The sequence below is a fragment of the Aptenodytes patagonicus genome, chromosome 17 (genome assembly GCF_965638725.1).
Source record: "Aptenodytes patagonicus chromosome 17, bAptPat1.pri.cur, whole genome shotgun sequence".
Taxonomy (NCBI): domain Eukaryota; kingdom Metazoa; phylum Chordata; class Aves; order Sphenisciformes; family Spheniscidae; genus Aptenodytes; species Aptenodytes patagonicus.
In genome coordinates, this window is record NC_134965.1 from 2,825,563 (window position 1) to 2,839,378 (window position 13,816).

Below are 13,816 nucleotides of genomic sequence, written 5' to 3' on the forward strand. Positions count from 1 at the left end.
CACTGCGTGCTTTGATAGGCTCGCTCGCCTCCTCCGCTCCCCCCAAAGTCCCGCTAACCTCTGGGGAAAGGGACGAAACTTCTAGCCAATAAAAATAGGAAATACTGAAAAGGTCAAATCACACTATTACAATAAATTACCATAATTCAGAGTATAAATCAGGCATTAAAATGATGATATGTTGCAAGACAGAGATTGGCATTAGACCTAAAAATGGCACAACATTAATGCAGTCCGAGGTCAAAGATCCAACTGGGAAATGGTAAACATTTTAAAACTAGACCCTTATCACTGTAATCTTGTGATCTTCTGAGACCGTCACGTCAGGCATTACTGAATGATTGAACAGCACATTGAGCTAGGATTTATTTTCCATACTAAAGACTTCAAAGCCAACAAGTGGGGGTAATTGAAAATAGAGATACAAACGGCACCGGATAACCTTTAAATGGTTACCTCAAGCCTTCGACAGCTTGCTGATTTGAGAGGGTGACATTTATTCTGCGTAATGTGGTAGCATCCTTTAAAACGCCTCTCTGCTGTGGCTGGGGCAGCGGACATTTAATGCAATAATAACAGCATTCACAGCAACGTTACCAGGGATGGCAGGGAAGGTCCTACTATACAGTGGACTGGGGCTCACACCATGCTTCTGCCTCAGGTATCTTGGGTGACTTTAGACAGGTCCACACCTCAGGAATTGGAGATAAGGATCCTGCCCTTTGTTTTAGGTATTTAGATAAGGTGTGGTGATCCTATATTGGCTGGAGTTTCAAACAGAGTAAATAATAGGTAAGCAGGGTTAAAAAAAGTGTGTCAAGAACAAAGGAGAAAGGTAAGTTATTGCCTTCCTGATGCTGGGAGAGATGTCTCACCTGACCTGATTGGCTCATCACCACATTACAGACAGTCTTCTGGTCTCCCCCAAGCATCTCTTGGCCATCTTTGCAGAGTGAAATACAGACAAGAGCAAAACAGGGATGAGGTCTGAGGGAGCCTCTGTCTCCACAGCAGGAGCACACATTTGGCACAGCACACCACAAAACCTAACCAAAACACCAGGTTACCTCTGCAGGTCCAGCCTTCTCCAGCCATTCATTTTTTCCACAGCTTCCTAAAGCCCCAGCTAGCCCTTACCATGTCCACGAACACTGAACAAGATCCCCCCCAGGGCTGGGCAGTGAAAATTTGCTCACATTCAGGGTGGCCTTGACTTGTCCTGGCTCCAGCTCTGGTCTCCAAACCTCACTTCCAACCCAGCACATCCCCCTTAGACCCTGCATCAGGGTGTACTGTGGCCAGGTATGTGTTCATCCCCTCACATTCTTGATATCGTCTTGGATGAGCCATTTACTTGTCCTGTGCTCTGGCAGAGTCCTCTGACGCATGGGAGGACATCCAATCGAGCTTGTCCTTTATCAAACCTCATGGAGCAACTTTGAGCCTGAAAGTTTGTTTTTTCCAAACTGTAGGAGTCCCCCTGTCCCAGGGGGACAGGTTCCCTGGTCACAGGGTGGGGACATCTCCCCAGTTTTGTGCAGCCTACATAGGGAGCATCGACTGTGATCCTTCTGTATTTACCTAGTGCTCACGTCTGCAGTCCTTGCTAAGGCAACTGCTCCTGAGAAGCACAGAAGCCATCTCTTACCTGGAGACTGTGCAATTTGGGGACATCCAAGGGGAACATCTGCTCCAAAATGATCTTTCTCCCTTGTGCCATCCTGAAGATTTCTTTGATAAACCCAAGATATCAGCAGGAAACAGCAGGGACGACTGTTCTGCTCTGCTTCTTCACCGCTTACCAAGTGACAGCAACTGCTGGTGGCAAAAAATCTTCTGCACCTCTCCTGTATTTTCTGGTTAGTAACAGGGGGGGTGTGGGGGGGGTGGGAATAGGAAAAATGAAATGGCTAATTTTCCACAGCAGCAGCCAACAAGTATTTTAATCCACAAGTCACCCAGCTGCAGAAACCTCTTGTTCTGAAAAGATTTTCCATCTTTAAAAATTTTCTGTATCCCAGTAAAGCTTTTTCATTTCACACAGATTAAGAGTTAATTCAGGTCAAATAAGGATTAATTAGTCTGTGTAAACCAGCCCCAGACACTGATGCACTGGAGATCTTTTTTAAATTAGTTGCTGTTACTGTAAGTCTGTATCTTCTGATGGCAAGACCTCTGGTGTATTATAAATTTGCAATCAGGTACCCCACGGGATGCGAGATGAGGGAAAATGTCAGTCTTAACAGTGTTTAAATCCCTCCTGCCGCTGAACTGCAGCCTCTTTCAAATTAGGTCCTGTTGGCAAAATCAGATAAAGAGGTGGAAATAAATGATGTGAACAAAGGGCATCAAAGAGTATCATTTAAATTGTTATTGACTGTGGGCACAAAAAAAAGCACAGCATGAAAACATACTTAATAAGAGGAGATAATAGGACCACGGAGACAGTTTTTTTGATTTGGAGGAAAAACATCAAATAGTTTGTGTATGCTTTTTCACCTAGTTTACAGGTAAGGGGGAGATTAATACAGAATATATTTCACAGACCAGGCCAAATTTGCTTTGATATGCCATATGCACTAACATCAGAGATTATTTATTCCAACTTTATCACAGGAGAAGGGACCAGACCTGTTGCTGTTGGAGTGACTTCCACGATCTCTCATGATAATCTAAAAACATTTAACAGGGTTGCCAAAAAATCCAAGTGAACAATTTTTTTTTTTTTTTTGGAGTAAATTGTGGGGAAAAGCCTTTCAAACAAAGGCTCATCCAAGATTATGTAGTGATCTCCAAGTCTTGGAGGGCTAAGGGAAAAGGAAGGAAATACATATGGCCCATTCATTGCTCTTAAAGGTTCATCTTGCAGACTTAGGAGCAAAGAATCTGCTTGGCCACATCTCTATGTGAGCTGGCTCCACATGTGGGTTGAAAAGGGGACTGAATTTAGAAACCCCAGACCCAAGCATCTTGAACTAAAGGATAACAATTTGGAGATTATTGCTTTTTTTAATCTCCTAAGTGATTTAGGACTCGACATTCTGGTTTTGGGAAGGACTTCTCTGCAGACCCCTGTAGCTGATTCATGCCCATAGCAGGCCAGACACAGCAGCTGCACAGCACATGGTGCATGGTGGAAAGCTCACGCACGGAGCTGGAAGATGACACCAAACGGCAGCGAGTCAGCAGCGCTCTCCTCCCAAGGCTTAATGCCACCTAAACGTTGCGTGTGAAGTTGTGGTAGCAGTTTACCGTCCCACAGAAAGGTCTGAGCAAAGTGACCAGGGTGTTACGTGACCCCGATTACCCACGAGTGCTGGTATTTAACCCAGACACCAGTGATGGTGGGGAGAAAACTGGAAGCCTGTGTGCCCTGCAGTCACACCAGCCCTTGCCCTCGGCAGAGGCATGTAAATGCCTGCTTGGTCACTGGACTTCAGTCCATGTCTGCTGAGAACAGGTCCAGGTCACTCAAGGAGTGGTGTAACAGCCAGACGTACAACCGGAGCTCACCAACACACTTCACACCTTACCTAAACCCCCACAGATCACACAGCTTCAGTGAAGGCAAGGCCACATCCACCAGCAGAAGAGCTGGCCCACTGTATTAGCAGCCCCAGGTCTGCAGACCCAATGCCTTAAAACCTCCAGAGGACCTGGAGTTCAGCTCCTGAAGGTGCCCCTGAGTTCAGAGCACACAAATTGATCTGACCTGGGCAGGAGTTGATCCGAGCCTTGATCTGTACCAAACCAACACCTTCTCTCTCTCTCTCTCCCCCTTCCCCTTGGTATTTCTAAATGACTTTCTACACTACTTCTAAATTCTTAGGAGAAAAACCATGAAGACATTGCTTCAGGTTTCTCATGTGCAGACTTAATGGCGTTTTGGGAGAGCCTGTGGGACTTTTTCTCTCCTTTATTGAAAAGGATATCCAGTAGCCTAGATGAGGGTGATAAAAGGGACTCGGGTACCTTGGTGGTTGTGTTAATGAAGCATAGATTATGACTGCGCCTTTTCTGGGATTCTTCATCCTTGCTCTGAGCCATCAGGAGAGCTCTGCTGTCCTCACAAGGAGCAAGACTAGTATGTCAGCTATTCTTCCCAGCAGGACTTCATTCTGAAGGATCTTTTCTTTTAATTGCTGCCTTTCCATTTTTGGTGACAGCTTCCCAAGTGAACAATGGACTGGGAAACCTTGGGCCATTGCTGTTAATGCACCACTGAAATCACTCAGTGCTGTCCTGCTGGGGGTACAGCCCCTAGAAGAGACAAGAATAGTCATTCAAGCCAGGAATTTGTAATAATATTTCTGCAGACCTCTCTCCTCTTCCCCAGGGTGGGTAAGGCATTCATTTCCACAGCTTGTCTGCAAATACTTGCATTTACCTTGGAAGTGGGCCCAACCTAGAACAGAGACCAAGAGACTTTCGTGCTTTGGAGACCTCCTAATCTGGGCACGATGGGACTCCAGATGCAAATGCCTTTGAAACGTGGATGCCCACTCAGCCCTAGATGTGACCAAAGGAGCTAGTGCCCTTTTCTTCTGCTAAGAGAGGACTGTGGAAGAAACAGGATTTGAATTTTGCATCTCGTGTCATTTAAAAATGCACTAAGACCACCATGAGACAGGCACACATCTCCTGAAGTGGACTTGGCTTGATCCAGCTCACCCCTGTTGACTCAGTGATATTTTTCCCCCCCTTTCATTATGTTTGACAGTATTAATCTGATGCTGCAGAAAGCTTGATCAGATGCATGGCTCCCGAACTGCTGGGGAGCCAGGCTTGCAAGAAAGCTCTTGAGATGCCACTCGAGCAGCACCTCAGCAACTCATGGAGGGTTTTCTTCCAGAGGTTGTAGAAAGATGCTACTTCTTTTTGTTTTACCTACAAAGACAATGGGCAAAGTGTTTGGCTTTTCAAAGGCTAACTTGGACAATGACAAGAGTTCATGACATGGTAACCTGTTATTCAGAAAGACTGCATAAAAGCCTTTTCATCTTGAAAAATAATGAAGCCAGAGCATTGCTGCTCCATAACAGGATGAGACCCACCTGCCAGGCAGAAGCTGTGGATGCCTCTCCCTGAGGAGATTGCAGGAGAGATGAACGCACTGGATTGGAAAAGCTGTTTCCTGAGATTTTTGTGGCAAGACACCAGATTTTTCTTCAGGAGAGGCAGGTTCATGTTCTGTCTCTGGCCACTGATAGCACAGGCAAGACTTTTCTTGCTGCCCTGGGATGCTACTCCAGAAACACAGGTGGATTAAGTCAGGCATTTTATAGCCAGATATGTTGAAGTAACCTAGTACTGGCAGGGAGGTAGATGCATGCATTGGTCACATATTACTAAGCGGTTTGGGGACCACTTCTCACACAGCAAGTCCTACCATCAAACAGAGCTCTCCACAGAGAGGAGCACTGGGGACCACAGCCACATCCCATCTGAATTTAACCCCCTGCAACCCCAAGCCAGCCCCTCACTTTGCAAAATAAAGAAATGCTTCCTTTTTTCCTGTTGTGTCTATATAGATTTTAAACTCTTCCCTATGGGTCTCCCTCCCTAAACATGCACACGGCTCTCGGCACAGCAGACTGCCATGCGAGCAAGGACCTCCAGGCAACAGCATAACATAAACAGCAGTAAAGACACGCTACACCTGAAGTCTGAACAAAGGTTGACTTGAAAAGAGAGAAAGGTTAAAAGGAGATGTGAAGTTGTTTTCTTGCCCTTCAGGGCCATGTCTACATGAGTCAATTTAATACCTATTACTACAAGTATTAGCACAGACAAGGCTTAGGTATCTCCATGGAGCCAAATTACATCCCTGAGCTGGCATTTCTTTTTCCATCCTCTAATGACTGAATCATGCACTTATTGAGGGGGATACATCTTTTATGATAGCCCCAGCCTCCTGGAAGTTTTAAAGCCCAAATTCCTGCTGAAATAAACTGTCTGTGGCTCACCATATAGCAAAGTGGCAGGAAATGTTGACTCATCCCTTGCATCAGGGCCATGCTGATAACACTGTGGGTGGTAGGGCTGGGGAGGGGACAGAGACTTCCAGGTGTGGGTCTGAGCACTGCAAGGGGGAGATGGGGGAGCCACCAGCTGAGCCACTGATGGGCATCCAGCTCCCAGGTGTCACAGCACCCACAGTAAAGGGCAGAAGAGTTTTTAAAGTTGGTCTGGTAGCTGTGATCCCAGCAGTAGCTGTATGTAAAGGGACCAAGCTGCCCCCAGAGCAGCTCTGCTGGGGACACTTGGATGTCCCTTGGTCACACCAATGCAAGGAGCACTCAGACAGCCATCTGCACCAGGAGATCAGCTCTGTGACCTACCTGGGGTGAGGGAGGCCAGGCCATGGGTCTCCAGTCTTTCTCCAGCTACCCTGCCTGCAGATCATGAGTCCTGCTGTAGGCAGCTCAAATACTTTCAGTGCACAGAGGGCCATCACAGAGTAGAGAGTTCAACACTTCTGAAGCATGGGGCAAAGAGCTTAAAGTACTGACTGGGGGCTGCTTAAGAGCAGTCAGCAGGAAGCATTTGGCTCTGGATTGAATTTAGGCTGTCTGACCCACGACTGTCCCCATAGCTCACTTCCCAGCAGCTCCCCTGGGAGCTCACCAGAACAGCTCAGGATTAGCCAAGTCCTCTCCGCAGAGGGCAGAACTGCTGTTTCAAGAGGCTTGTCAGCTCAGAAGTGGCAGGTACAAACTGGCTGCTTGCTGCTACATGGGAATCAGTCTCCTGGAGCCCCATAGGTCACCTCCAGACTTCTAAAAAGTGTTTTTAATGACTCATATCATGTCTTTCAGAGGAGGGTTTAAACCAGGCTTCCTGGAGGGTATCGAAGTAGAAGTTTAAGGCTGCACAGCACTTTTTCAAAAGCAAAAAGGATGCAGCAGCACTGGAGCAGAGTCACAGGCACCATCTCAGTCTCTCAATCAAGCAAGGTAAACCAGCAAACTCTGTGCATTGACTGCTGCTGAACACCATGGGAGGCATGACTCTCTCCTTGATCCCTGAGCACAGACAGCTAATGCAATGGTAAAGCATGTCATATTCATGAAAGACTTCCTCAGAAGACCTGGTCATCTTACTCACAGGTTGTTGTATCTTCTGGAGCATTGTGCAGGCACAGGGACATTTGAGAAACACAACAAGTCTCCCTTAACTGAACGCTGCTGTATTTGGATAAAGGTTATCTGAATGAACCAGAAATTTCCACTGCAGGAGATGCAATTTCATTTCTGAGGAGGTATGCTGGATCTGTGAGCACTGGGTATTATTCAAGCACTTAAAATAGAGCCCTCAAAGCAAAAGAAAGACCATAGGTGCCATTCATTCAGCAGGCAACGGTAGTACTTGTCCCTCCTCCACTCCCTGGCAGCACGGAGCCAGAGCAAGTAACAGCAATAATACAATGCTGTAAACCCTGGAAGAAAGCAGACATCTGTTGCCCATCAGATATTACACCTTGGTGACCATGCAGCTCAGTAAGTATGAAAGTGATTACTTATACTTTGACAGCGTGGCCGCAGCACATGGGAAGCTTTGTACAACAGACTTGCAAGACCTATGAACAGCAAGACAAGTCACCATTTCAGCTGTGAGAATATGTCCCTGTTACTCCTATTGTTGCTGTGAGACATTCATTGCAAAACAGCTGCAGGTTGATGAAGAGCATATGGACCATCTCAGGTAGCCTTGATTTCACCTGGGTGCCGTTAATCAGCAAGCATCTGCTGCAGTGCTGGGGGTATCCCAACCTCCCACCCCTGACAGGAGTTGCACACAGAGTCATTGGAGATGGCTGTAGCTTCAGCATCAAATCTCTAATGCTAAAACAAACATTATGTTGACCTGCCCAACTACCTACTAGTTTTACCTATGCTCAACAGAATAGATAACCCTTTCTTTCCCCTTGTTCACCTCATTTGCAGTCTGGGCACTATAAGTACTTTCAGATCACAGCTAGGTAGACTGAAATACCTTCCCTTGAAGAATGAAATACAAGCCTCCAGTTCATTTTCTGCTGTGACAGCAGAAGGGGCTCAGAAAAGCGGGCAAAATCAGGCATGGAGAAAGCCCAAAGGTTTTAGGTTCATTGAGATGAAGCATCTGAGCCAGTGAAGATTGTGGGAGTCAGAAGTGGTTCTCATTTTTGATACAAAAAGCAATGAAGTTTTCACTGTATCTGGGGTGAGGGATATAAAAACCAATAATTCATGGAATCAGATTACTCCATTTTTGTGCCTTCTTCTGAAGTAGCTGGAGATTGCAAGTCTTCAAGGACAAAACCTGGACCAGAAACTTGATCCAGCAACATCTACATTCTTACACAAAAAAACTGGTCTAGTTTAAATAGAGGCCCCAAGGCTGAAAGTCTCATCCCACTGTCCAAACCCCTCTGAAATCAGTCTTGAATGGTGCACAAACAAGACAAGTTTCACATCTCATTTTTCTTCCCCCTAGTCTCCTCTCAGGAGGATACAGATGTAAAACAAGCCCTGTAACTCCAGCCAAGCCCTTGCTCTTTTGCAGGCACAGCAACAGGGATTTAAACCCCACTCTGTCTTCCAGAAAGGAGACCTTTGAACAGCACCTTCTGGCAGATGGCATCACCCTCACGACAGTTCTGCCCTTGCTGAGGCTGGACCAGAAAGGCAGGGCTTGGAGGGGAGTCTCAGGTCCCCAGGTCCCTTTTCTCAGTCTATGCTCTGTTAGATCCAGCAGATGAAATGCAGAGGACACAAGGAGATGTGCACTACAAAGATACACATGTGGAAATCTGGCTTCTGGTCCAACCAAGTCTGAATTATGGGTTGCTGACATGACCCCTGGATCATGCAACATGGATGCTCAAGCATCTTTAAAGAAATGCGATAACGGAGGCTTTTCTCCCCTCTGCCTTATAGCAAAGTTTCCCAATCTGTAGGTTTTCTCTTCCCCACATCATCCTACCCCAAGCTCTGCAAATCTATACCTGCGTTTCTCCAGGTCCTTCTCCAGCTAATTGCCTATAAAGATTCAAATCATGAACTGCAACTCAAAGCTTTTCACAGGCATTAGGGGAGTATTAAATGGGAAATTCTAAAACTAAATTATAGTTTCCCACTGCAAATGTTTTTTAAAAAAATATATCTGCTTTTAATTAGAAAGAAAAATAAAAAGTCCCAGAGTTGACTACAGGCTCCTTCCTACCTACCACACACACAGGCTCTGGCGAAATCGTCACTGGGAATAGAGCAACAAAACTCCACAGGAACCAGTGCTTTTACATCAACGAGCCCCGGCAGAGGATCTGGCCCTGCTGACGCCTGGACAAGCTTGAAAAAATCTCCGCAGAAGATCCCCTGTCTCTCCCCTTCCAGGCAGCTCAGGTTCCTGTTGAGAATCTCACACCTCTCTGCCGGGAAGGTATGATTTATTTGGCAGCTGGGCTTTCCCTCCCGGGGAGCTTCCTAATAGATCTGTGAAAGCAAAGGTTACATGGAGGCAGCTCCAAGGATGAAGTCATTGGTTTCGCTCTGAGACCAGAGATTTTAGCCAAGCCTGATGGTTTCAATAAAACAAAGCTCATGAGCTTGCTGTTTGCCCAAACGGGATGAGCTTTTCTGCTACGGCACCAGGCGAGGATTTGGACAGAGGACAGCAGCCGCTGCACAGCCTGACAGCGAACTGCCTTGTAGTGACAAGTGAGGCACTTTCCCTAAGCTGTCTGCAATTGTGTGTCAGGCCTCAATTACTCCGGGGATTTAAGGTGCCAAAGCCAGCACTAACCCTTCCTGCGGGCAGGCAGCTTGGTCCCTCCCCTGCCCAAACCCTGGCACAGAGCATCACCCCGCACAGGGACCGGCAGCAGCACTGCTCACCTGTGCCGGGGGCTAGGACAACCTTAAGTGGTTAATGGAGTTGCTCCTCCTCTGTCTGCACCTGTCTCCCCAGCACCCAGCTGCAGCATTCAAACCTGAGTACTCGAGTTTTGAGCATGCTGCCTTTGGAAAAAAAAAAAATCCCAAATATTTAATATCGATCAATCTTACTGATTGCCTGTTGTACTAGTTCATAGACAGAGACTGATAAGAGATGAGTATAAGCACACAAGCAAAGAGTTTTCCTAAAGCAGAAATGCATATATATAATACACCGCTGTATAATAGATATATGTGTAGGTGCACAGCCGAGAACAGCAGTGTGCATAAAGCAATACAATATGTTGTCTTTTTGACCTTCTCACCAACTCACTGCCTGCTAATCCATCTCCCCTGAGACTTATTCCCAAATCCCAATCCTTTGAACAATTTCCAGCAGATCCTATTGGCGATGAGGGAAAAAACCCAACATAAAATGTTCCTGTCTCAGAAAGAGATACATCCATAGCCAGGACTACATTGGCTCGAGGGTCTCATCGGCAATTTTCAGGCCAGGTCTTTTTTCATCTTAATTGAGCATTTGCTTTTAGTTTTGGAAGGTTCTGAGTTAATGCACTTTGCATTTTTTATATTTGTGTATAATTACATGCTGTTATAGTAACTTAGGCCAGATCCACATCCCAGTGAAATTAGTGTGAATGTTTCCAGCAACTTCAGTCAGAAAACAGAATTCTAGCCCTCGCAGAGCTGATTAAATAGTTAAAAACCCAATCTTGTAAGTATTTTTGTGAATGAAAGTGGTCAGCTGTGACTCACAAGCATTTGGAAAACCACAGGGCATTTGGGAAATGTTTGCAATTCCCAAAAGCTTCATGCAAGTCAGCACAAATTAGCGTTCACCCCAAATTTCGTAGTCTGTTATTCATTGCTCCCTAATTTAATACAACGTGGAAGTAAGAGTGATAGTGTATGACTTGGGTGACCGATCACATACCATGTAAACTGAATTACAAGCACTGAGCACTCGCAGAGCACATGTCATGAACCGCCCATTGGTAGCGACTTCCCAGACAAAGCATCTGCAGAATAATTACAACTAAAAAACCTTGAGTCAGAAATGGTTCCTGAACAATTCAGAGGCAAAAAACTGCACATGAGCTCACTCCACCAGCTGCAGCAATACCCAAACCCCTGAGGTCCGTAAGTTGCTGCCGTATTTGTAGAGCTCAGGGTCGCTCCATGCATGAGCCATAAGAGTGCCCTCCACACCTTCCGATTTCTCTCACAAGGTTTCCAGAGACATAACAAACGCCCCTGATCTTCCTCAGTTTGGAGGGCGGGGAGAAGTTTAACATGGTGTACGTATGCAGGGGAAGGGAGCATAAGTAGCTACAGAACATAGGATTGGCTCCCAACCAGTCAAAAAAAAAAAAAATCAGTACTTACATGAGCCATGATTTAATTTCATCCCAAGACCTGCAGAACAAAGGAGTCTTTCAAAGGAAAGACACCAAGACTGTGAAAAATGCCAGATGAAGTTTTTTCCACTAGAGAAATCTAATTTTTGATCATATTCAGTATGACTGGTCCTGTAGATGACCCCATAACATGGATTATAAGCTTGCATTGTTTTATCCTCCAAGAAGCCTGCCATGCTATCTCGACTGTGCCTTAGCACTCACGGTTACGAGGCCTGAAGTATACTCTAGCTTTCAACAACAATCCTTAGAAAACACATGAATGTTTTTTCCTGCAGCTCTCCCGTGCCTGAGAGTACTTACTCAGCTCCAAGAGGCATTATAAGGAACAGTTAATTAATAACAAAGCTGGAAGACAGCATCACATTATTTCTGTAAAGCTCTCTGTGCCTCAGTTTCCCTGGCTGTAACACAAACAACAAATAATTGCAATAATTACATTGCCTGGAGTGATTTTTCACCCATTAGACTCAGAGACAGACCATAGCCATCGCATCCAATTCATTCACCAGGGAAACTATTCAATATTTGATACACAAACACAGGTTCCTAGAAGCTCCTCGTAGCCTGAGCAGGTCACCGCTCCCCTGCAAGGGCATGACACACCTCAGAGTGGAGGGGACACCTCCTAAGGAGCAAACAATTTGAAACCTTTCATAAAAAGTCCTGCAGAAGCACGAACCAAAGGGAAGTCTCCCTTCCTCGAGTGCACTATGGCGGCAAGGAGCAAGCTTTAGCAAGCCTGCCAAGACAGAAACCTGCCCCAGGCATTACCTTGGCTTGTTCGTGCTATTTTAAGAGAGAATATCAGACTTCTGCAGGGCCCCCGCTTGGCAGCTCCAGAAGTTGCTGTGTTCCCAGCCCCAGTAGCTCCGAGCTCTTCACAATACCAACTCATACTGCTGTGGCCTACCTATTTAAAGGGTCTGCCCCACATCCAGCTGGGCTGCATGGGGGTGCGATTGCACCACAGCCGGCTCCAGGCATTGCTAGGGCTGCTCCATGGGAATCTTCACTTTGACCCTCGCCAGTTAACCAGAGAGAGAGAAAAAAGGGGGAATGAGAGACTGGAAGTTTAAGTTACACCGAGTCAAACAAGTGTCAGACAAGTTTAGGGATGAGATGGATTAATCCCTGCCCAGCCCGGCAGCAGTTCCCGCTGGGCTTCATGGGGCAGCTGGCTGAAGTGACTTGGCTTGGGTTATACAGGCAGTCAGAACTTTTAATAAATGTATTAATAAGGATTTAGTCTTAATTAAATCACAACAAGCTATTTCAAAGAGGAATAAGGGCAAGGTTTCCTCTGTAAATTGAACTAATTGGTTTAAATATCACACCCTCAGTTAAACAGGTGCAGCATCATTTAGAAAATGCCACGATTTCCATCAGAAAGGCGAGCTCTTTTTTTTTTATACCTGCTAGTAGAAGTGGAGGGAGTAAACAAGCTTTTGGGGACAAAAGCTCTTCTGTTGTGCCCCAGATCTGAAACAGAAGCAGTTTCCATATTCTTCGCTCCCGGGCCACTGCTGACAACACTAACAAGGGCTGCACAAAAATTATGGGGGGTAATAAATATTTTGCATGCCACATCACTCTAGAAAGTGGATAGGGTTTCATTTGGACTGAAATGTTTTTCTGAACAAATGAAATTATCAATATAATACACATGATTTCCTTGATTTTTAAAAAATATTCTCCCTAGACTATTGGAAAAAAAGCTAGAAAACTTCTCTGGCATTTTTAGTAATTTTGGTTCTTCCAGAGCAGTTGAACCTGTTCTCTCAGAAAACCTAATGACTACATTTTCCTGTTTTAATGACAATATTATTTAACAATTAAGACTTTCAGCTTTGGGCTGAAGACACTGAACCTTGAGGAGCGCTTACCCACCTGTCCCACCATGGTTTGGATGAGCTCTAAACAAAACCTGAAGCAGTAAACTCATTTTTGACCATTTTGACCTCTGCTCTTGATCCCTTCCTACCTCAGGGTTTGGTGTAGGAGCTCTTTAGATCCTGAGAGGTGTGAATGTTCACTCCTCTTAGGTGATATTTCAGTACCGTTAGTTATTGTATTTGTTTTGAAATAGCTGCAATGAGTGGCTGTTCAGCTCCCAAGCCCAACGCTCCCCGGTGCTCACACAGACCTCTCTGAAGTGTTGCTTTTGCCACATAATGCTTCCTTTTTTCTAAACTGTGTAAAGCCCTCAGGAATAGAGCAAAGGTTCGTTGTTTATCTATGAGGGAAACCAGGGTTTCATAGAATGTACTGTATTTGAGAGGCAGAAAAAACCCCGTCTTCTGAATTTTCCTGGTCTAAAAAAAAAAAAAACCAACCCTCTGCAAACTTTAGACCTAATATCTAAAGAGGGTTTGGGCGAATTGAACCCTTTCTGTGGCCGGTGGGTTTTGCAGCCGTTGTAAGAGCCTGCAGGAGAGCCCATCCACGCCATCCCACTAG